At 42.1% G+C, this 23,911-nt stretch overlaps 1 protein-coding gene and 1 pseudogene across 3 annotated transcripts in view; both read left to right on the top strand.

The window, feature by feature from the left end:
- The window catches only part of JAZF1 (JAZF zinc finger 1), a 350,707-nt gene that overhangs the window by 300,248 nt on the left and 26,548 nt on the right, over nucleotides 1–23,911 (top strand). The window lies entirely within an intron of this gene.
- LOC132496411 (heterogeneous nuclear ribonucleoprotein A1-like) lies at nucleotides 5,762–6,715 on the top strand (annotated as a pseudogene).

Below are 23,911 nucleotides of genomic sequence, written 5' to 3'. Positions count from 1 at the left end.
CTTTACTGGTCCCTATAGCATTTGCTGATTCATCCATCTATTTATTATTGAAGAAATATTTATAAATTGTCATTTATAATATGCATGTGATAATGGTTTTATAGATATGTTTTCAAGCCTTTACTGTTTGTTATGTATGAAGTGATGCAGTGTCTTGGATTTGCTTCGGCCAAGTTGAGAAGTAGATCAGACAAGATCGATTATATGTTGTTTATTGCCATGTGTTGATTGTTGTTGAAGCTGGACGACGTATACATAGGGGTTCATCATACCATTCTCCCTATTTTTGCTTATTTAAGAAGTTTTCCATGATAGAATGATAAATTTTTAAAAATTAGAGTGCCTCCCGTGTGCCAGGCCTGAGCTATAGTAGTGAGCCAAAGGAGACCCCTCCCTGTTCTTCCTGATGGACTGAGGCCTAGTGGAAGATGTTGGCATTTTAGGGGGCCAACAAGAACATTCTTTCTTGCCTTCCCCTCCCAAATGGAAGCAATTTGAAAAATAAAACAAGACTTGGAGGTGAAGATTAAAATTGACTTTATTACTGCATAAGGCTAAACTGCAGAATAGAGCTAGCTAGCATCTGTAACAACTGTCTTCCCTGATTTGAACTTATTCCCAAACATTCCTTCTAAGCTTGCCTGCCTGGGAGCAGACCAGAGTGCGCCCAGGCCCTGAGCTGAACATGCGCAGAAGCTTCTCCCAAGTAAGAGTTCCATTAAGTCAGCAGTGATAGAAGATGGTAGAAAGAGGCTGGAAAGGTCCCCTCCTCTTCTTTTTTGCATCTGAGCACAGGGAATATATTTCCCCTCACTCCCATAGGGGTATAGACAGGCATTCATCCAATAAATACACCAATAAATATATCATTGTAACCATAAACTCGCTATATGGAAGAACTCAGTGATAGGAGAGCATAAAGAGAAGGGCTTGACAGGGTCAGGAAAGACTTCCCTGAAAGGTAAGTAGGTAAAGAGGGAAAGAAGGCGCTTCCAGCCAAGCAGACAGCATTTTTCAAAGGCTCCATGATGCGGAGCCTGGCAGGTCCCAGGTACTGAAGGTCGGCCAGGTGGTGGGGTGTTTGTTAGATGAGGCCAAGGAGGTCTGCAGGGACCAGGGCACTTAGGGTGTCATCCTAAGAGCAAAAAGAAGCCACTTAGAATCACACCATCACTTCAGTAGCATTGCCCCTTGACCATGGGTGAAAATGTTTATTTTTCTCTTACAGTTTATGTAATTCTCTTTTATCCATCTCCCATCAAGGGAGGTGACCGCAGTCATATTTCTCAGAGTGTGTTTCAGAATATAACTTTCACAAAGTAGTAATTGGGAAAAGGGATTCCCTAATAAGTTTGGGGAAATGTTGGGTTAGACAAAGGTAAACTGGTTTCTTCAATACAGGGCTTTAATATATACATTGTTATTCTCCAAGAGGAGGGTTTAGAAAGCTTTCCAAATTTAGTCGCTTTGATTAGAGGACCTCTTTTTCTAGGGGCATCTCTGGGGGCTCATGGTTGGCAGATACCCTGTGTTCCATCAGGACTGGACATTTTGAAGACAGGATAGGTGCGCAAGGCAGACAGACTGAGTACCTACCGAACTTCACCCTTTACAAATCACTGATGATACCCATTACTTAGGTTTCTGTGTGAGAGTTAAATGTGGTAGATATGCATGCCTTAAACACTCAGTAAATGTTCGTCTCTGTGGTCCAGAGTCTTCAACTAGTTGCTTCAGGAGCAGAATCGGAGGTCATTCTATAGAGGATGAATTGGTTTCATTTGTGTTGGGCATTTGTCCCTTTCTTTAGATAGACCACCATGTTTCTCTTACATTTTATTTCGTGAAGATTTACCTTCCAGCATCTCTGTGTAACATTTACTGTGTAGATCTAAGGAATGCCATGATAGTGTAGTATAATTCTTCAGTTCTCTTTTCTGAGTATTTCTATGAATATTTATTCATATATAATGTGAATTATGGGGCCAGTTTTATACCTGGCTGTGTTTTATACCTGACTTAATATGGATTGACTCATAGCCAACACCAGATAACCATGACCTCCCCAATTAATAATGGGAGCTTTAGAACCCCATGAAAATAAAGACATTTTGAAAGTGAGAGTTTATTATTTTTCATGTAAGAATGTTTAGAAGAAATGGAATCATTTCCTTTCCTTCAGACGTAAAGAAATCTTTCTGACACCTTGTCTATTTTAGCAATTTCCCACTGAGAGAATTAATATATGTTGTGGTAAAGATGTATCATTTTCAGTCTGTCAACATCATTGGTAGGTTATTTGCTGCTTGAAGAACCTTCCATGTAAACATCAAAAATTAGCAGGGGAAATGGTTTCTTAAACTCCTACCCTGTACCATTTTGACTGTATACATTTTTCAATGTTTGAAATGTTATTTTACCTGTAGTTAGAGAGATCAGCTTATTTTGCCTGACTAATGTGGTTTCAGTCACTTTCATTGCCAGGTTATAAGTAGTTTTCCATGTTTCTACCTTCTAAATTCACTCTTCCAAGTTTCATATTCAGGATGTGTTCCTGGTGCAGAAGTAATAGTCATCTTGCAGAAAGTTTCATTTATAAAGTATTCTTTAAAATATACTGTCTTAGTATGGTACTGGCACAAAAACAGACATATAGATCAATGGAACAGGATAGAAAGCCCAGAGATAAACCCACACACATATGGTCACCTTATCTTTGACAAAGGGGGCAAGAATATACAGTGGAGAAAAGACAGCCTTTTCAATAAGTGGTGCTGGGAAAACTGGACAGCTACATGTAAAAGAATGAAATTAGAACACTCCCTAACACCATACACAAAAATAAACTCAAAATGGATTAGAGATCTAAATGTAAGGCCAGACACTATAAAACTCTTAGAGGAAAACACAGGCAGAACACTCTATGACATAAATCACAGCAAGATCCTTTTTGACCCACCTCCTAGAGAAATGGAAATAAAAACAAAAATAAACAAATGGGACCTAATGAAACTTAAAAGCTTTTGCACAGCAAAGGAAACCATAAACAAGACTAAAAGACAACCCTCAGAATGGGAGAAAATATTTGCAAATGAAGCAATTGACAAAGGATTAACCTCCAAAATATACAAGCAGCTCATGCAGCTCAATATCAAAAAAAAACAAACAACCCAATCCAAAAATGGGCAGAAGACCTAAATAGACATTTCTCCAAAGAAGACATACAGATGGCCAACAAACACATGAAAAGGTGCTCAACATCACTAATCATTAGAGAAATGCAAATCAAAACCACAATGAGGTATTACCTCATACCAATCAGAATGGCCATCATGAAAAAATTTAGAAACAATAAATGCTGGAGAGGGTGTGGAGAAAAGGGAACCCTCCTGCACCATTGGTAGGAATATAAATTGATACAGCCACTATGGAGAACAGTATGGAGGTTCCTTAAAAAACTAAAGATAGAACTACCATATGACCCAGCAATCTTACTACTGGGCATATACCCTGAGAAAACCGTAATTCAAAAAGATACATGTACCACAATGTTCATTGCAACACTATTTACAATAGCTGGGACACAGAAGTAACCTAAATGTCCATCAACAGGTGAACGAATAAACAAGATGTGGCACATATATACAATGGAATATTACTCTGCCATAAAAAGGAACGAAATTGAGTTATTTGTAATGAGGTGGATGGACCTAGAGTCTGTCATACAGAGTAAAGTAAGTCAGAAAGAGAAAAACAAATACCGTATGCTAATGCACATACATGGAATCTAAAAAAATGGTACTGATGAACCTAGTGGCAGGGCAGGAATAAAGACGCAGACGTAGAGAACAGACTTGAGGACACAGAGTGGCAAGGGGAAGCTGGGATGAGGTGAGAGAGTAGCATTGACATATATACACTACCAAATGTAAAATAAATGGCTAGTGGGAAGCTGCTGCATAGCACAGGGAGATCAGCTTGGTGCTTTGTGACGATCTAGAGGGGTGGGATAGGGAGGGTGGGAGGGAGACTCAAGAGGGAAGAGATATGGGGATATATGTATACATATAGCTGATTCACTTTGTTGTACAGCAGAAACTGACACAACACTGTAAAGCAATTATACTCCAATAGGGACTTCCTGATGGTGCAGTGGTTAAGAATCTGCCTGCCAGTGCAGGGGACACAGGATTGATCCCTGGTCTGGGAAGATCCCACATGCTGCAGAGCAACTAAGCCCATGCACCACAACTACGGAGCTTGCGCACCACAACTACTGAAGCCCACGTGCCTAGAGCCTGTGCTCTGCAACAAGAGAAGCCACTGCAATGAGGAGTCCATGCACCACAACGAAGAGTAGTCCCTGCTCACCGCAACTAGAGAAAGGCTGTGCGCAACAACGGAAGACCCAACGCAGCCAAAAAATAAATTAAAAAAAAATTTTTTAATTATATTCCTATAAAGATATATTTAAATATATATATACTGTCTTGACTAGACAGAATTAGATCTCAGTTTCATCCTGGAGTTTCAAGTACTTTTTAAGGATTCTGGAACTAAGATTTATTTTGTAATTTCTAAACCCTAGGGGAATCTTCTTTTCTCATTTTTTTCATTTCCTATCCTCATTTGTTTTGTGTTCTTTTTTAATGTACTTTTTAAAAGTATTCACTTAAGGAAAGCTTAGAATGGTTTAAATTGTGGGTCAAGAATCTTTTCTATGAAGGACCAGATAGTAAATACTTCAGGTGATGGGGCCTCTGTTTCAGCTACTCAACTCTGCTGCTGTAGCAGGAAAGCAGCTATAGAACTATGCAAACAAATGGACATGGTGTGTTCCATAAAATTATAAGTTTTTGTGGAACCTTATTTACAGATTTGGTCCACAGGCCATAGTTTGCCAACCCTGGTTTAAATCACAGAGATAAGGAATTAAAGATAGGGGATTTCCCTGGCCGTCCAGTGATTAAGACTTCATCTTCCAACGTAGGGGGTGCGGGTTCGATCCCTGGTCAGGGAGCTAAGATCCCATATGCCTTGGGACCAGAAAAGCAAAACACAAAACAGAAGCAATATTGTAACAAATTCAATAAAGCCTTTAAAAATGGTCCACATCAAAAAAATCTTTAAAAAAAAAGAATTAAAGATAAATGTGATTACTATGTATAAAATAGTCAACAAGGACCTAACTGTATAGCACAGGGAACTATACTCCATGTTTTGTAATAGCCTATAAGGGAAAATAATCTGAAAAAAAAAATCTATCTATATGACTGAAGCAGTTTGCTATACACCCGAAACTATCACAACGTTGTAAATCAACTGTACCTCAATTAAAAAATATATATATAAAATAAAGATAAACATGATTAAATTTACTGAAAGTAAAGTGTTAAAACAATTCATACCATTCTCCTTTAAAAGTAATAATAATCTAGAGTATAACTACTGAGAAGGAAAGGCAACTTAGATTTTTTACTGTATATGCCTATGTATGATTATTTAATCCTAACACCAACCCCAGTGAGACAGCATTATTAATTCCCATGTACAGATTGCAGAAATAGAGGCTTAATAAGGTTAATTTGCACAAAGTCACGTGTCTGTCACTTCCAAAAATGAGGTCTTTCCAGTGTACTCATACTTTATTTCCACATTAATCATTATTAACACCTTTTTAAAAACTTCATTAGAGATACGTTCGGTAGATTACTCCTTTCTGCCCGTGCACACATGGTAAGCACTGTTGACGTCTCCCCCCTCCACTGCCGTCATGTCTAAGTCAGAGTCACCCAAAGAGCCCGAACAGCTGCGGAAGCTCTTCATCGGAGGTTTGAGCTTTGAGACCACCGATGACAGTCTGAGGAGCCACTTTGAGCAGTGGGGAGCACTCACGGATTGTGTGGTAATGAGGGATCCAAACACCAGGCGCTCCAGAGGCTTCGGGTTTGTCACGTATGCCACTGTGGAAGAGGTGGATGCGGGCATGGAGGCAAGGCCACACGAGGTGGATGGAAGAGTGGTGGAGCCAAAGAGGGCCGTCTCAAGAGAAGATTCTCAAAGACCTGGTGCCCACTTAACTGTGAAAAAGATTTTTGTTGGTGGCATGAAAGAAGACACTGAAGAGCATCACCTCAGAGATTATTTTGAACAGTATGGGAAAAATTGAAGTGGTTGAAATCATGACTGACCGAGGCGGTGGCAAAAAGAGAGGCTTTGCTTTCGTAACCTTTGATGACCATGACTCCGTAGACGAGACTGTCATTCAGAAACGCCACACCGTGAACGGCCACAACTGTGAAGTCAGGAAAGCCTAAGCGAGAGATGGCTGGCGCCTCATCCAGCCAGAGAGGTCGAAGTGGTTCTGGAAACTTTGGTGGTGGTCGTGGCGGTGGTTTGGTGGGAATGGCAGCTTTGGTCGTGGAGGAACCGTCAGGGGTCAAGCTGGCTGTGGTGGCAGCGGGGTGGCTGTAGTGGCTTCGGCACTGACGGACGCAGTTTGGGAGGCAGCTTTGGAGGTGGGGGAAGCTACAGTGATTTGGGCGGTTACAGCAACCCACCTGCAAATTTTGGACCCGCAAAAGGAGGAAATTTGGGAGGCAGAAGTTCTCGCCTCTATGGTGCTGGAGGCCAATACTTGGCCAAACCCCGAAATCAAGGTGGCTATCGCGGTTCCAGCAGCAGCAGGAGCTAGGGCAGTGGCAGGAGGCTTTAATGACTGCCAGGAAACACGGCTTAGCAGGAGAGGAGAGCCAGAGAAGTGACAGGGAAGCTACAGGCTGCAACAGATTTGTGAACTCAGCCAAGCATAGCGGTGGCAGGGCCTAGCTGCTACAGAGAAGACACGTTTAGATGATACTCATGTGTATGGGCAAAAAACTCGAGGCCTGTATTTGTGACTACTTGTATAACAGGTTCTTTTCGTTTCTGTTTTGTGGAAAGTGTAAAGCATTCCAACAAAGGGTTTTAATGTAGGTTTTTTTTTGGGGGGGGGGGCACCCATGCTGTAGATTGTTAAATGTAATAGTCTGATCATGATACTGAATAAATGTCTTTAAAAAAAAAAAAAAACCTCATTAGACCTTCAGCCATTTAGCTGCCCCAGTTACTACTTCTAAACCTAAAATACAAAAATACATTAAGATAGGAACTGTGGTTCACCTTCATTCACAGTAACCCTCACTTTTACCCCACTCCATCGTTCAAATAGCAGGTCAGAACTGAAGAACTTACCAGTTTAGTTTAGTCAGGGTTTTCTTTAAGGGTGAGTTGGAGCTGACTCCAGGGAGCCAGTTGTTAAATATTCAGGCTTGCAAACCAGCTGTTAAAAGTTCATCCTGAAATTGTCCATGGGCTCCACTCTAGAGACCCTGATCCTGTTGGTGGGTTGGGCATTGGGGGTTTTTAAAACCTCTCTCTAGGTAATTCCAACCTACAGCCAGAGTTGGGAAACCACTGCTTTTAAATGGGACCCATCTTGTCATAGCTGTGTGTTTTCTTGCCTGGGTTAACCTGTATTCCACTTTGCTTGGAGAAAAGTTACTGTAATCTACTTGCTTAGCTTCCAGACATGAGTCCAATGGGACTGAATGAATGCTTGCTTATGTCTTAGTGGAGCAGCCGTGGAAAGAGTTGGCTGGATTTCTGGTTATAATAGCACTTCACAGTCTCTCCTGGAAAATATTTGCATATATTTTTTGGCCCACTTGGGAAAAATTCAAGTATTAAACCAGAGAAAGGTACCAAAGGAAATTAAACAAATTTTTTTTGTTTTCTTGTTTAGGCGGCCTATAACGACCATGAAGTCACAGATTATATCTATAAATGCGTAATTTAAGTTTCTGCATTGTGTTGTTTCATTTCATATTCCTGTGCCTCCTGCTATCTGGACTGATAGTAGACCTTTAACATTCTTTTATAGTTTTGGCAATAGGTTGCTCAGATTATAACATTTTGCAGTTCTCGGGAGTTACTAATAAACAGCAAACCATTTTAAAAAGTGAAGTATTAATTTTACCCTCAGGATGGAAATGACTAATAGAACTGACAAAATTTAGCTTGACATTTAGAAACTCTGTCTGAGTGGAGTTGAGGTGAACTCTCCCCCCAATCGCTTTATTTTTAGAAAATGAAATACACCTAAACAGCCTTACTAAAGGCAGAAAATCTGAGAGGAAAAGATAACTAAGGTAAGGTCTAAACTAACATAATTCCCCCCACCGACCCAAAAGAAGAGAATGAAACAGAAGGAAAAACCTCAGAGAGATAAATCCCATCCTATTTAATGGCGGAAAAGAAGAAAATTGAAATATTTTAGCCTGACTGAATTTTGTGACCTACTTATAAAGTCCTGAGGCCAGGGTTTGGTATTTCTAACAGATTCTGCCCTAAAGAGTTAAATAACTGGACAATGCCTAAAAAACATTCTCTAAACTCTTCCCATTGAGAAAATGGCCTTGATTTATATTTCCCTTTTCACATAAACGTGCCCGTCTTAAGCTGGAGAATGACTTCATGTTGCTGTACTCTCTGGCTTGCGTATATTCAGGGTCACTAACACACCCTTTCCTGGCCTGTGACTTGTTTGCTTGTTTGTTTATACACTGCTTTGTTCTAATCACTGGCCTTTCATCTTCTTCATTGATTGACTTGTAAAATTTTTATCCTGCTTCCTGAGTGTTATGGTCCAGTCTTGTAGCTAATTTGCTTCCTTCCCCACTGCATTATGCAGATGCTTATTTTTAATCTCTTACTACTCAAAGCGTTGGTTAGAGTAAGGATGGCAACGACGAGATAGTACTTCAATTATTTTTCCTCAACTACATCACTCATAAGAAACCTTCCCACACAAAACATTTTCTTGACTTGAAGAAAGCAATCAAATCGATGCCGATCTGTAATAATAATAGATTATATCATTATAGTGCACAAAAACATTCACATCACCATTTATTAACCCCACTTTAAAGGCAAAAGAAATCGAGGCTCATCTAAGTGAAAACTGGCCCAAGTTCAGCAGTCCCCAAGTGAGTGACCCTGTTTTCCACAGCACCAGGATGGGGTATCTTCTCATTTCACATAATTTATGGAGCATCTATTTTGTTACAGTCACTGTTCCAGGTATTGGGAGTACAAAAAAGCAGAAGGCATAGCCCTTATGGATTAGAACTTCCATCTCTTAGTAGAAGCAGGTTATACACATGCAGAGCAGACACTTAATGAACATGACATACACACAGGTGGACTAAATGACTAGCATGGATGATTAGCTAGACAAGATGGAGGTACACATAGAGTCATTGTTTCCATACTGTTTTTTTTTTTTTTTTTTTTGCCGTACGCGGGCCTCTCACTGCTGCGGCCTCTCCCGTTGCGGAGCACAGGCTCCAGACGCGCAGGCTCAGCAGCCATGGCTCACGGGCCCAGCGGCTCCGCGGCATGTGGGATCCTCCCCAACCAGGGCACGAACCCGTGTCCACTGAATCGGCAGGCGGACTCTCAATCACTGCGCCACCAGGGAAGCCCCTCCATACTGTTTTAGTGCAGTTATAATCTATATATTCACATCCACACAATGTCTTAGAAATTGTAAGGCAATGTGAATTCCAAAGCAGTTGGAATAAGGTGAGATCAGTGGGAAAGTGATTTGGGGCACACAATTTTAGAGCATGATCATTATGGTATGTCAGCTTAGGGAATTCATAAGCAGACCCAGATATGTTGACAAAAGGTATTCTGTAAACCTGGGGTTTTCTGGGCCATCTTCTAAAACCCTGGGAACAGAGGTAAAGTGGTGAGAGCTTTTGGCATCTGGATCCAAATCTTGGTTCTGCAGCTTGAGAGACAGATGGCCTTAACCCTTTGTAAGCTCGGCCTCCTCATGTATACATTGGAGACAGTGCCTACCTCCCCGTGAGGATTAATGTGATAAAGATAGGGACGGAAACAACTGCTTGTGTTAACACTGTCTCTACTTAAACCTCCAATTTAGAAAGGACATTAGCTCTGAAAGCCCTACTCTGCATCCAAGACACCCAGTGCGTTCAGGAACCACCAGGTCAGTGGTGGAAATGGCTGACATGTCGGGGCTTTTTGAAGTAGCTATACAGCACGTTCAAAACAAAGAAAACATTTCGTGCTCTTAACTGAATCCTGCCCTTCTGGACAGTATTTCACCAGCCCTGGCCAGGACCACTTGTGCATGTTTATTTTTTGTCTGTACTAACCTCAGAGGAGATTGATTCCAGGAATGTGCATTACTGGTGGCATTTGCTAATGATGTGCTTTTGGGCATGGGCATATTTTCCAGAGGAAGGGGTGTCATATCTGAGAACAAAAATGACACTATTTGTTATCAGCAATACAGGAGCATTTAAGATAACCATTTTATGACCAGAGCTGGTAGAAGTAAAAGCGTTAGCAGGTTTACAGATTTTTATAGTTTGTCTTGTTGTTTTAGTAAAGGTAGCAATAATAACCCTTTTAATTGTGGAACTTCAAAGCATGAAGAAAATGGAATATTGGATGTTTCTAACAGGTACACACACTTATCAACGAGCTCTCTCCCCTCCCTTGTTGAAGGATGCGCCCACCACCATCACTGTCTGGGGTGGGGGCACCCCTTTGTCCCACCGTCTCTGTCAGATGCCCCACTGAACATCTCACTGATAAGATATGTCAAGGTCTTAGAGCCATGTAAAGGGCATCTCAGGGTCTTCGGGACCAGGTGAGTTTTGAGTACGGTGTCCGGGAAACTCCTTGCCCTCTTTCCTGTGAAGGGCAGAAAACATCCTCAAAGCTGCTCTGAGAGGAGAGGGCATCAGATGTCACTGTTCCTCCACCCAGCCAAGGAGGGAGAGCCCTACAGAGGTCATATAGGTTCTCCAGGGCTTCAGGCTTCAAAACCAAAGTGATGTTGGCTGAGCAGTACCACTCTAGGTGTTTACCCAAGAGGAATGGAAGCATACGTCCACAAAAGACAGGTGCAAGGATATACAGGGCAGCTTTATTTGCAATAGCCCAGACTGTTAACTAGGCCATCTCCAGGTACACGTATAAACAAATTGTGATCTGTCCATACAGTGGAATACTATTTAGTGATTAAAAAAAAAAAAGAGATAGAACAAAGTACAGTTACACCAAAAAAAACAACAACAACAACAAAAAAAAACCCACCATGGATGAGTCTCAAAAACATTATACTGGGGACCTCCCTGGTCGCACAGTGGTTAAGAATCCACCTGCCAATGCAGGGGACACAGGTTCAATCCCTGGTCCGGGAAGATTCCCGCATGCCATGGAGCAACTAAGCCCATACGCCACAACTACTGAGCCTGCGCTCTAGAGCCCGCGAGCCACAACTGCTGAAGTCCGCGTGCCTAGAGCCTGTGCTCCGCAGCAAGAGAAGCCACCGCAATGAGAAGCTCGTGCACAGCAGTGAGGAGTGGCCTCCGCTCACTGCATCTAGAGAAAGCCTGTGCGCAGCAACGAAGACCCAACGCAGCCAAAAATAAATTTATTTAAAAACAAAAAACATTACTCTGAGTGAAAGGAACCAGACACCAAAGAGTACATATGAAATTCAAGTAGAGGTAGCTGATCCGTAATGATGGAAATCTGAATAGCAGTGGACTCAGGAGGAATGTGGGGAAGGGTCGTACCCAAGAGAACTTTCTGGACTGATGGAGATATAGTCCATATCTTGATTGAAATGTTGGTTACACAAAGGTAGACATTTATCAAACTAACTGAATTAGATACTTAAAATCTGTGCATTGGATTTACCTCAGTTAAAAAAAAAAAAAAAAGTTGTTGGCCCAGGCAGAAATGAGGAACAGGAGCCCACAACTTCCACTCACTCCTTGAAAGAGCAAAGAGCATTTCCTCTGCTGTAAACAAGCCATTTAAGAACAAAGGAAGTAAATACACGCAGTAGTTTGAGAAGAAAATCTCTGGAATTTCCTCTCTGTTGAAGAAAGACAGCAGAATCCTTTATTCTCAGCTTTGGAACTCTGCAGAAATGATAGCATGGTCAAATAAAACAATTGCTACACTTATTAAATGAAGAAGAACTAGTTGCCAGACACTGGGTCTCAAGACACAGAATCACTGTTTCCGATAGAAAATTATAGCATCTGGGTCTTCCAGTATCCAAAATATTTTGCTTTCCATGAGATAGTGAGAATTTTACAGGAAAGAAAATTAAAGCTGCTCAGTTTCAGCCTGCATCAAGCACATCCTCTGAAACTCTAAATAAACCCCATTTCTATAACGGGCAGCCACTTAATAACAGCTTATCTTCAGATTTAATATTTGCAGTAACAAAAAGGCATCAGTAATTTATCTTCTAATGAAAATATTTTTGTCCTACCATTTTGGCAATACCATGCTTAATCATTTACATTTAGTTATAAACATGAATTTCATCTCTTCTCTTAAATGTGTTATTGTTTAATCAAACTCAGTAAAAATATGTCCACTGTTAAGAATTCCCACAAGAAATCTTGATGGTCTTTATGTCATGTTTCACCTGGTGCTAGAAACATAGTTCATGGCATGGTTTTGGCCCTCGATCATTGTTGCTTTTTCTTTGTCCCAGTAGGGGTCTCTGCACTGGCCAAAAAATATCGCAAGACAAAGTTATTTTAAAGGGCACACTCCCTACCCCCCAAAAGAATGAAGTCTCTTTAAGCTAGGGTCCAGAGCTCAGTCATATGCCAGCTCCCATCAGTACACACTTTCACTAATTTTCCTCTGGAAGCAAGTACCAGAACCTAAATATGAGTGCTAAAGAGAGCCACACATTGTAAGCATGGAAAATGGTGCGGATTCCACTGAAAACACAAACAAGCAGACGCTCAGCACTGCCCTACACCTCTACTGCGAAGGTGATGGGGATTTAACACCTGATGAATTCGTAGCCCAGCCAAATGTGTGTGTTTCCAAAGAACTCCTTTCATTTTCCTTCCCGTCTAAAACTCAGCATATTAAAGTCAGAGAAGCCCTTTTATCTTCGTGGGTATTCTAGCAGCAAACTTATTTTAATGTCTTTTCCATGTGGGTCTACTTTTAACAATAAAAGGATCCCCAGGCGCACGCAGCTGCACAGCATTACAGACAGAATCTGCAGAAAAATGAGAATGCTTTAAGCTCATTTGTTCTTGCCAAAAAGACAATCCAGGTACACAGTCTCCCTGCTTCTGTCCCCGGGCTTTCTTCATACTCCTTGGAAAGGCACTAAAAGGGAAGTGGTATCTGACAAGAAGGGAGAAACAGGCTGCTGGAACCTTTCTGGTACCTGGAAAGGAAAGGATGCTGGCCATGCACTCAAGCCCCTTGCCACCAAACTTACATAGTTTCTCCTCGGGAAACGGGATGCTGGTGATAATTTATATTCATCAAAACAGCAACAGGTTGGCTTGATCTTATCAGATCAGAGATGTGTTTCTTACTCCACTGGACTGAATTTTTTTTTAAGCTAGCCAATTCAGGCTCTCTTTAGTATGGAAACACACATAGAAAATCACCCCTGAGAATCTAAAATTGGTTGGGAGACCAGTATATAGGAATTTGAAATCTAATCATGCCATGATGTGTTGGGTTTTCTACCTAGATACCTGATTATTACTTTTTTTTTCTAAATGCAAAAAAGGTAGCCAAGGTGTTCCAGATGCTTAAACGTCCAAGAACAAGTCACTCTCAGGGAAACTGCTTTTCTTCTTGTCAAAATAATTTTGAATAAAATAGCTAGACGGCACCCGTCATTGCCTACCAGCTAAGACATCTCTTTGCAGCCTGGGTCTGGGAGGATTTTTAGTTTTCAAATAGATATATTTTTCAAAATTACCATAATTTTCAAGTAACAAGAAAAAATACATATAAAGCAGATTTCTTTTATAGCAAATAGTGAAAATGGTACTTTCCAGGTGAGCTATCTCGAGCTCTCTATATGTTATATAACTGCATCCTAGTCAACATCCTCCTCACAACATTTGACTTGAAACAGTTGCACAGGGAATTCCCTGGCATCCAGTGGTTAGAACTCTGCGCTTTCACTGAAGAGGGCCTGGGTTTGATACCTGGTCAGGGAACTAAGATCCCACAAGCCACAGGGAACGGCCAAAAAAAATTTTTTTAATAAATTTTAAAAATGTAAAAAAAAAAAGAAAACAGTTGTATAGAATCTTAAACTCAGGGGTGGAAAGAACCTCGACATGATTTTCTATTGGCTGTCCTTTTCCAGTTTCTGTCTGCCAGGCAGAAATGTACGGTGTGTTGGGAGATTTTTATTGACATATATATACTAATATGTATAAAACAGATAACTAATAAGAACCTACTGTATAAAAAATAAATAAAATAAATTCAAAAATTTAAAAAAAAGAAAAGGAAAGAAATGTATGGTGTTACCCAGGCTGAACTACAAGGCTCTAACAATTACCAGGACCAGTGCCAGGCATTCAATTTAGGATGATGTTTTTGAAACACGATCGTGATCCTGTATCTTGAACAGGCCCCCAAGTGACACCCTTAAATGACCGCTTTCTAATATAAGAACTTTGCATAAAGTTCTAGGCCATTATTGTGTTGACAGTCTCCCTAAAATTCACCTTGGTGAAGTTCATTTTGGCAGAGCCTGTTGATGCTACCAACAGTATTTCACTGCCATTAAAAGGAAACAGTCTGAAAAAAATGTTTAATTAGAGCCACTTGGTTTCAGTTATATATGTGTATATAATTTAGAATATGCTATGTTGTACCTAAAGGAAAATTATTTTCGTAAGACTAACAAAACTTGACAAATGATTAACTTTTAAAAGCATATAATTAAAATGTTACAGCTCAGTTGTGAGTGAGGTGCCAGAGGGCACCTGCCTGGAGATGCTTGTGACAGGCTAGGTGGGTTCCTACCACCACCTGTGGTCAACACACCTCAGCCTGGAGGGTTTTTTTCCCTGGGAGATGAATAAGACCTTTTTGGAAACTAAAACCATAAAATTAAAATTATGAAGAATAAAAATTGGAATTAAAAAAATTTTTAATCAGAGTTTCTGGAATAACTATAATAAACATGCATTACAGAAACATACTATTGGTAACTAATACATGGTACTTGGCAAGTAAATAACAAATTGAAAGTTTAGTAGAATCCAGTTAACACATTTGTAAATAATCTATAGGGCTGTGTTTCCTAAATGAATAAGTAATAAATATTCCAAAGAAGATTTTTTCTCTCTTTTTTTTTTTTTTTTTTGGCTCGCAATAAAGATCTATTTTCTGGCATCATCAAAAGAGGAAGGTTTGCCAAGACCAGAAAGCTTGTCCTTTGCCATGTAGGAGCCCTTTAGCCAAAGCTATAAACGTGGCATACTGAATGAACATTGTCATTTTAATTCTGTCATGCAAGAATGGCAAACTGGAAAATGAATTATGCTATATTGGAAAGTAGGTTCATTTTCATGGTAGCTGTGCCTCTTTAAAAATAGCATCTCACAGCCTCCTAGAATTTCTGTTCACTTTGTCTGTATTTTCTATTATATAATAGTATATTTTGGAAAGATGACAGGACTGAAAACTGAATGAATATTTTCTCGGAACATTTTGCCTCTTTTGTCATCTTCCAGAAGATGGCAATTTGTGGCTCCTTCAGAGTGATATCAGGTTCTTGTCTAGAAAGTGCTCTGAGTGGCCTGAATTTATTAACCTAATAAACCATATTGTTACTTAGGTGTCTGGTTAATAGTTGTTGTTGACTCTTCTCATTGACAGAGCAAGATACTAAACAGAATCAGTTCTGAATGCCGGTTCTTTGCAGGCTGGTAGTAAGTCATCTTCCCTCGCCCAAAGGAGCTCCAGGACTTAAAGTTGGCTCAAGGGACCGGAGCCTGGGGTGACTAAATCTGAGGTTCTGGGTTTGATTCCCATGTGAGCCAGTTCACTTGGCTCCATCCTCGAGCCCTGAACCATGCCCTTGAGGCTGGTTGAACGTAGTCCCTTCAAATCTCTCAGGAAAGAGATGGTGGAGGCCTGGTCAACACAAGTAGGGTGAATCAGGTTCCCAAAGATTTGCCTTACTCTGGCTTGGCCCAAGGGGATCAAGGCCAGTGTAAAAATATGGTTATGAGAAAAACCAACTCGGATAAACAACAAGGTCCCACTGTATAGCACAGGAAACTATATTCAATATCCTGTGATTAAACCATAATGGAAAAGAATATGAAAAAGAATATATATAACAGAGTCACTTTACTGTACAGCAGAAATTAACACATTATAAATCAACTATACTTCAATATTAAAAAAAAACTCCTAGTGCATGTCTGTGAAGTAGTCTGAATGGCCTCAATTTATTCAGTGACAGAGCAGCAGTATTGCTGTGACATGTTCATCTCCATGGTCTCTTGTGTTCAGTACAAATACCCTTAGAATAGTCAAAAGAATAGGAGACTGACAACAACGAATTGGTAAAAATAAATGTCTTAAGACTGGGGCGGCCTCAATCCATTTTGGTACTTGTTGCCGAGAAAGGGCAGAGATTCTGTGACTTGGACGGAAGGGGGTCCGTTCCACTTCCTGCTCTCTTTAAAGTGACGGTCAGAGAGCAGCTCCCTCCCCTCCTCCACCCCATGGGAGAGGATTCCTGGAGGAGTTGGCTTCATTAGCTAAGTTGTCATTCCTTAACACCCCTGAATTCTGGAGCATTACTGCCCCAAACTCCTCCTGATGAAAGGAAGCAACAGAGGAAAAGCAACATGCCATCAAATAGCATGAGATCTTTACACTGTGGAATTTTAGAACCAGAAATATGTGTCAGGATCACCTTAGCTATTGTAATTTGTAAGTTATGACCAGCAATTTTTTTTAATTTTTATTTATTTATTTATTTATTTGTGGTACGCGGGCCTCTCACTGTTGTGGCCTCTCCCGTTGCGGAGCACAGGCTCCAGACGCGCAGGCTTAGTGGCCATGACTCATGGGCCCAGCCGCTCCGCGGCATGTGGGATCCTCCTGGACCGGGGCTCGAACCCGTGTCCCCTGCATCAGCAGGCGGACTCTCAACCACTGCGCCACCAGGGAATCCCTGACCAGCATTTTTTAAAATAAGAAAAGAAAGAAATAGAAAATATGGTGTTTCACACTTAAGAAGGATAAATATTATCTGAGGAAACTTGTAGTTTTGTGTGTGTGTGTGTGTGTATTTTCTGAGTGGTGATATAAAATGTTTATTTTTTTTTACCAGATCATGGTCAGAAAATTTGAAAGCCGGTGACCTAGACTCACCCTTTCATTCAAGTGTAGTGTCAAGCCCAAGGTCATGTGGCCCAATTCAGTCAAAACAGTATCAAGACCCAACCTGCCTGATTTCCATTCTAGTGCTTATTCCTCTCAGTCACACTCCAGCCAAGGCAAAATACTGAGTGTGTTCTCATCATCAGCTGTGCTGTAATTGTAGTTCTTCATTCACGAGACCTCATCAAACTGTAGCCATACAATTTCTTCTGGGTCTGCAGATCCCGGAATGTTCCCAGGTTCCCCATTCCCAGAAAGAACACAGGGTACTTCACTAGAGCTTAACCACAAAGAGGAAGAAAAATGTTCATGTTTCGGTGTGTCCTTTTTTTTTTTTTTTTTTTTTTGGTAGAGATTTCTCTTTGATCACTTATCCATCTTAGGCAGTAACTGAGCACTCAGCATGAAGCCCATCATTAGATACATCTGAATAAAGTAAAGATGGGAAAAGATAACAGTCTACACCCTGAGGGACTCCAGGGAAAAGAGAAGAAACTGTGTCACAACAAAGATACCAGTGAGAAAATTGTGTCTGATATTAGTGCAAGATAATATGAGAGCAGACGGGTGCCAGTGGCAAAGAAGGCTCCTGTGTGGGGCAGGTGTGGCCCGGAAGGGCTTCTGGACGTGTCCTCCCACCAGAGATGTTTTGTGTTTGGATGTGGCGCTTGGGGAGTGCAGGCTTCATTTCCCTTCACAGAAGGCCATTGTTTCCCTCCCAGAGAGTCAGCTCACCAGAACTCAGAGATTTCAAGACAGGGTTTTCTCTCAGCTCTGTCCTGGGGTAGGTGAAAATGATTTCTTCCAAATATTGAAGGAACAGATCCTGCCACCTACCTCTACGGGTCCTGTAAAACCTGAGGTGAAAATAGTTGTGAGTTCCTCTGGGTTTTAGCACTGTGACACTGATACTTTTGGAAGCATTTTACCCCATACCTAGTTCAGACCATGAACTTTACATGGTCCCTTCTAAAGATCTAAAGTTGCTGAGAAAGCTGAAATAATTGATGTAGAAAATATGAAGCAGTCAGATGGTCGGTATTTCCCAATCCTTGGTGAAGGCCCAGCCCTCTCAGTCGGAGCTCTGGGCAGCCTTCATTTTTTGTTCTCCCCTACTACCCTGAGTTGGTCTTTCTGACTAGCACTCTTGTTCCCCTTTCCTGTCCTTGTTTTGACAGGAAGGAAAATAAACATAGCCAGTGATAAAGCTGGGAGTATGGCTTTCCAACTGCAGCCTCTGCCAGAGCCTGGCACCCTCCTGGTAGCCTGCCTGCCCTCTGAATGGTAATTAGTTGGATGGGAATTTTCACAGGGGCCTCCCCCTCGGAGCAATTTCGCCAAAGAGTAACCCTCTTGTCTAGACCGTACAAACCCATAAAGTCATCACTAGCTGGGATTTCCAAGCTGCAGAGCAGTAATAGAAAAGCCTGCCTCTAGTCTTAGGGGATTTTTCAGTATAGAGCGCTCATTGTGAAAACCTGCCCTACACACCAGCACGCAGACCTTTCTCCAGAAAGAGGGATGTAAAGTCGCCCGCCGCCTCCATCATCTCTGGGAAGACACCCCTCACCATCTCTGCTGTGTTGGGATTTATACACAGCCTCACCCACGCCTTGCATTTTAAACCCGGGACACTCTCCTGGATTTTATTTGTTCAGTTGATTTTTGAGAACGATCCAACTGTGCCTTTTACTTTCTTGTTTGCCAAAGCTAATTATTATTAGTGAGATAAAAGCACTTTGAATACTTGACATTTGAAGAAACTAGACTGGCGTAACTTACCCAGAGAAAGACGACAAATATTCAGACTTCAAATCCAGTGCTCTTACCACTTTCGGTACTTAGCAAAGCATGGACAGCTGTTACAGCAATAGCGAGGATGAGACTGGAAAATGGAAACGTGCACTTTGGAGGGAAGGGAGCAGAAAGGGCAGGGTGTGTCCTGAGCCCCCTCAAATTCTCTCCTAAGAGTAGGCGTGAAGTCAGGTAACTGAACTCTGTTGAGTCCAGTGCAGTTGGCTTTTCAGAAACAATGTGAAAACAGAGATTACCTAAGGAAGAAAGCAAGTTAAGAGGTATGATTTATGGAAAAAAATATTTATGGAAGCAGAGAGTCCCTCTGGCCTCTACCCCAGCTTGGTGAGGGGCATTAGCGTTAGCCTGTGGTGTGCCTGCCTGGAGTAATAAGAATGACTGTCAGGATGCCTAGAATGTGTTGGGTGCTTTGCTGAGCACGTGATTCATATCCCCACTTTATACATGAATGGAAACCAGAAGTTCACAGGGCACACAGTAAGTTTGGGTGCCTGGATTTTAACCTGGGTCTGCCTTTCTCCAAAGCCCACTCCTGCTGTCTGTCCTCTCTGACTTCTGAAAATGTGAGGTATGACTGATTCGTTTGTGTGCCCTTCAGAAGTGCGCAGTACCTCCTGTGCTCCTAGAATGATTATTTTTCAGGTGTCCCTTGGAGGTATTATTGTTCATACACAGAACAAACATTTGAGTGCCTACTACTTGCCAAACGTATGCACAGAGATGAAAGACATCACCCCTGTCCTCAAATAGCCCAGAGACTAGCAGGGGGAGACAGACGATGAAATCCACACAGGATGCTAGGTTCCCTGGTAGAGACAAGCTTGGTGTGTACACAGCCTTGGGGTGGGGAGTCACAGGAGACTTTTTGGAGGCAATGATATGCAAACGGAGTTTTAGAATGAACACATCTTAGTCAGATGAAGAAAAAGTAGAGGATGTACGAGGCTGGCTGGTTCAAATGGGTGGGAAGGGAGAAAAATGCCCAGACAACAAAAGTTTGCCCAGTTTTGTAAGTGTAACATGAAGCCTTTGGAGGGTTTTAAACAGGAGAATGCCAAGGTTGGCTTTACATTTTTAAAAGATTATTCTGACAGATGAATGAATGTTGGGGGTGGTTATCTATTGCAGCAATTCCAGGAGAGATGGCAGGGATGGGACTAGGCTAGTGGGGGCACATGGATGGACTCGGGATATTCTGGAAGTAGAGCCTGGAGGAGCTGGATGAGTTGCTGGAGGAGGAAAGAGAGGAATGACTCCTGGGTTCTTTGCTGCGCAGCTGAGTGGATGGTGGTGCCGTTCTTGAGCACGGGGGGCAGGGACGGGAGCAGGTTTTCCAGGGTGGTGCACAGTCAAGAATTCTTTTAGAATCAAGACATGATCTTAAATCATCAACCACCTCTGTCATGATGGTTCTGGAAATCCCACAAGCCTGGGCTTTCTTGAGAGATTTATGGCACTTCCCGCGTGCACTGGGGCCAGGAAAAACATCGCAGCTCCCTCAGCACTTCTGGTTTTCGTTCCTGAGGGGGTGGCGAGGGAAAGGAAAGGTGTGCTGGACCAATACCTCTTTGAGAGAAAACTGTCCAGACTTAGTTTCCAAAGCCTCCCATTCTGCTAAGGGTGTAATAGTTTTCTGCCCTCTCCGCCTCTCTCCCTGGGGTTTCCCCAGCCTCATCTCCTCTCCTGAACTGATTCCATGGTGTGGGAGCAGGGCCAGAACTGGCTCGAGCCCACGACGCACTCCAAGGTAGGACTAACCTCCTCAGGCAGTGGTGGCCTTAGACCTTTAGCAGGCAAAGTGATGCTGAACTTTAGATAAGCTCATTTACACTGTGTTTTAAGTTTCTTCCAGAACAATGTTAATGCATTCCCTCTCGCCCCGACCAAGAAAAGGGACTGAGATGACCATTCCAGTTAGATCCCATGCCTGGCAAATCTGTTTGACCAAATTACACATTATGTTGATGGAAGCACGTATGATTGAGTTTTACTCCATGTGATACTTACCCCAGAGCATCTGCATATACCTTAGCAGCGTATCAGACAAGAATCAAAAAATGTTATACCAACTCTCTAGAAAATAGACCACCAGGGAGCTGGGTCTAATGACTGTGCTGGAAGACCCAGTGCTGAGGTCTGCAGGGGATGGAGAGGTGAGTAAAAAAGAATCACTGTCCTCAAGGAGATGAGAATCTAGTTGCAAGGGAAGACAAGTGTGCAAATAAAGCTCCTATCAGGCCCTGAACCTGAGAGCCTTAAATTATTAAGTTTGTAATGGTCAAAGGAAGGAGAAGCCACTTTTACTTGGCAACAGTTCAATTCGTATTTTATTACCTGGGGAAAGTAGCATTGGAGAGAGGCTTTTAAGGATGGGTGTAGGAGACTTCCCTGGTGGTCCAGTGGTTAAGAATCTGCCTTCCAATGCAGGGGATGCTGGTTCGATCCCTGGTTAGGGAACTAAGATCCCACATGCCGCAGGGCAACTAAGCCCACGCACGTTAACTACTGAGCCTCTGCGCTCTGCGTTAACTACTGAGCCCGTGCACTCTAGAGCCTGCGCACTCTAGAGCCCGCGCGCCGCAACTAAGACTTGACACAGCCAAATAAATAAATATTAAAAAAAAAAAAAAAAGGATGAGTGCAGGTAAGGGTGAGAGGGTAGGGATTGTGTATTCCAAGCCCCCAAAACCAAGCCAGGTAGCACAGAGGTGGTTTGGGGACCAGTGATGGTTTACACACCGATTTGATTGGTGTATTGGATTCACAGAGCATACACCTGCGTATAAGAACATTAAATGCTAGGTTAAGGAATTTTGTGTTTAATAGACTTGGCAGTGGGGAACCATTTTTAATAAGAGAGGTAACTAATGCGACCAAATAAGAGTGATATTATGGATTGAGGCTCTTTGGGGGAATGTTTATTAGGCAACGGAAGGAAGATGACTTGGAGGGCAAAGACACGGGAGGCTGGTCAATCAGGGAGGAGGTTGTTTCCATAGTCAGGGTGAAGCTATGGAAATAGATTTGGTTTTCTTGATGAAGTTTCTGCATGTTGGATGGGAAATGACTTAATGTGGAAGGCTTTTCAGCGCTGTTCTGCGTTACCCACGAATCCCTCCCAGTTGATAGAAACCTGCCCACTTGCTCAACAGAAGTAAACCTCTCAGACGTTGGAATGTTTATGTTCGGCCCAAAATGGCTCTGGTTTTTTACACAGCTGTAAAGTGTATTTAACTCCCAAATATAAAACACTTCTTGACTACTGTTTCATAGCTTCATAAAACGGGGCTCAATTGTGTAGGTGCTCTGTGTTGTCATCCCCTATCTTTCTACGCAAATCTGTTTCCTGATATTGTTATTCCAACGGAAGAAAAATTCAACCCAGCATAAACTACCTTTTTTACAAGCAGCCATAAGAAGAAAGCCCCAAAGACAATGAGGACCCTCCACATTTATATTTTTAACCCAAGATTACAGTTCTAACTATCAGGGACACAAAATCGCTTTAATTATGAATGTTTTCCATTGTGGTTCTGAGTGTAAGTCAGTAACAGATGTTCATTTTCCCCCAGCTCAACTGTTTTTAATTCTTTCTTGGACATGAAGAGAGAAATCTTTAAACGTGAGCCAAAGTTCAATTAACATCCCTGGCTGAGGGTGGAAAATGCCCTACTTTGTTTTTTTCTCGGCCATATACCTGCTTTGACTGCCTGTGCCACAGAGGACCAGGGGAAAGAGTCCAGCTGGCACGGGTTTTATTACTGCAAAGTTAATTTGCAGATTAAGCCTTGGGCGGGCGGGGTCTGTTCCACCTTTTATATATTTATTTATTTACTCTCTTTCAGGTATAAATAAAATTGCACTGTAAAACACTGCAGCTTAATTGCAGGAAACTCAGTGCATTTTTTATTGTTGTTGTTGTAGTTCTGCAATGGTTAAGAGCTTGTGTTTTCTTTCTTTACACGGAGCTGTAGAAATCTCGCGTAAGAATATATTTACAGCCAAGGCCGTGTGACTCGGTTTGTCGTGTTTTTCCTGTGCTCTGTGGAACAGACGGCTGTTCGTTACTGAAAGGGCTTTTTTTCCCGCGAACAGAGTTTGCGGGGAGGGGAGCATTTATGTGAGAATGCAGAATGACTTCCAGAGACTACAGGCACTCTGGCTAGAAAGCCTCAGCAGCACCCAGTGCAGGGACATGACAGCAATTTGCTTTCGGGCCCTAGGTGTATTTTGGCTGCATTCTCTGAAGTGCATCCCGCTGAACAGAGCACATGCCTGACGAGTTCCTGTTTGATCGTCGGAGGCAGAACCGCAGCTTCACACGCTTCTCTCTCTGGAACCCACCCCCAAAAGATTGGCACCATCATATCATTTACATTTGGCTTGGCTTTCTAAACTTTCACCTTTCATTCTATTTTATTTATTGCGGGGACGGGAGCCGCCACAAGGTTTGCAGGATCTTAGTTCCTCGACCGGGGATTGAACCCAGGTCCCCAGCAGTGGAAGCGGGGAGTCCTAACCACTGGACTGCTGGGGAATTCCCCACTTTCACCTTTTAGAAAAAGATAGCCATGCGTTTCTCTTGGATGCCAAAACTTAAAAATTATGCCTCTGAAGTCGTCTGAAAGGGCCATTTATAAATACAGACTGTGCAGGTTGCTTGGACTCTGATGAAGTTGCCCATTCCAGAGGTTTTCTTGTGTCTCCCCAAAGGTTCGCTGAATATCAGTTCATTAATCCTCATTTAGGCCACTGGAAAATGCTTCCTTTATAGTCTGCGACACATGGATTATCCCATTAGGAAATC

The sequence above is a fragment of the Mesoplodon densirostris genome, chromosome 9, assembly GCF_025265405.1.
Source record: "Mesoplodon densirostris isolate mMesDen1 chromosome 9, mMesDen1 primary haplotype, whole genome shotgun sequence".
Classification (NCBI taxonomy): domain Eukaryota; kingdom Metazoa; phylum Chordata; class Mammalia; order Artiodactyla; family Ziphiidae; genus Mesoplodon; species Mesoplodon densirostris.
Note: the sequence above shows the minus strand (reverse complement) of the source record. Positions and strands in the feature narration are given on the sequence as shown.